Source organism: Acanthisitta chloris, unplaced genomic scaffold (assembly GCF_000695815.1).
Source record: "Acanthisitta chloris isolate BGI_N310 unplaced genomic scaffold, ASM69581v1 scaffold19819, whole genome shotgun sequence".
NCBI lineage: Eukaryota > Metazoa > Chordata > Aves > Passeriformes > Acanthisittidae > Acanthisitta > Acanthisitta chloris.
The window spans coordinates 12,248-12,911 of record NW_008693325.1 but is presented as its reverse complement, the minus strand read 5'-3'; positions in this window follow the sequence as shown (position 1 = coordinate 12,911).

Genomic DNA, 664 nt, shown 5'->3' with positions numbered 1-664 from the left:
TATATGGATGTACCAAGTAGTTTGCCTTAAGCTAACACATCTGTACATCAGTATTAGCTGTTTGGTTTTAAATCCCCTTAAACAATCACCTGATTCTCCTCCTCCCCAGTGTATAAGCTAAGCCCAGCTAAGCCAGTTTTTCTCTTTTGTGGGTATTGGCTTTGCTTCCCTTTCTCCTTGGGGAGGCCTACATGGGAAGACTTTTGTCATCTACTCCTAAAGCCAGAGCACATTACAGACAGGCAGCCTTCCTGTCCCCCCCTCTGCAGCCATACGAAATCCATAGCTAAACCTGGTTGTGTTTTCCAGCTCACAGTCCAACGTCCCAGCCTTAAATCCCATGTGCCTGTGTGTACACATGCACACGCTCCGGCCTCGTCAGCCAGCAGGATTGTTAATTCCTGGGAGGGATCACCATATGGAAGGGGATGGGCATTTAAGCTGTTAGTGTGCAGAGGAAGGAGGGATGATTCAGGGCTGTCTGCTGGATGGTTTGCAAAAGGCTTTGGCAGTTTGACTCATCTCTGTACAGAGGCTGGAAAAAAAAGGATCCCAAAGAATGTCAGTGTGCTGGAGGCGAGGGCTTGGAGCTGAGCCAGGCATCCATGAGCACAGGGCTGCAGTGGCAGCTCTTTTCCTCGTCACAAACTCACAGTTCAGTTAT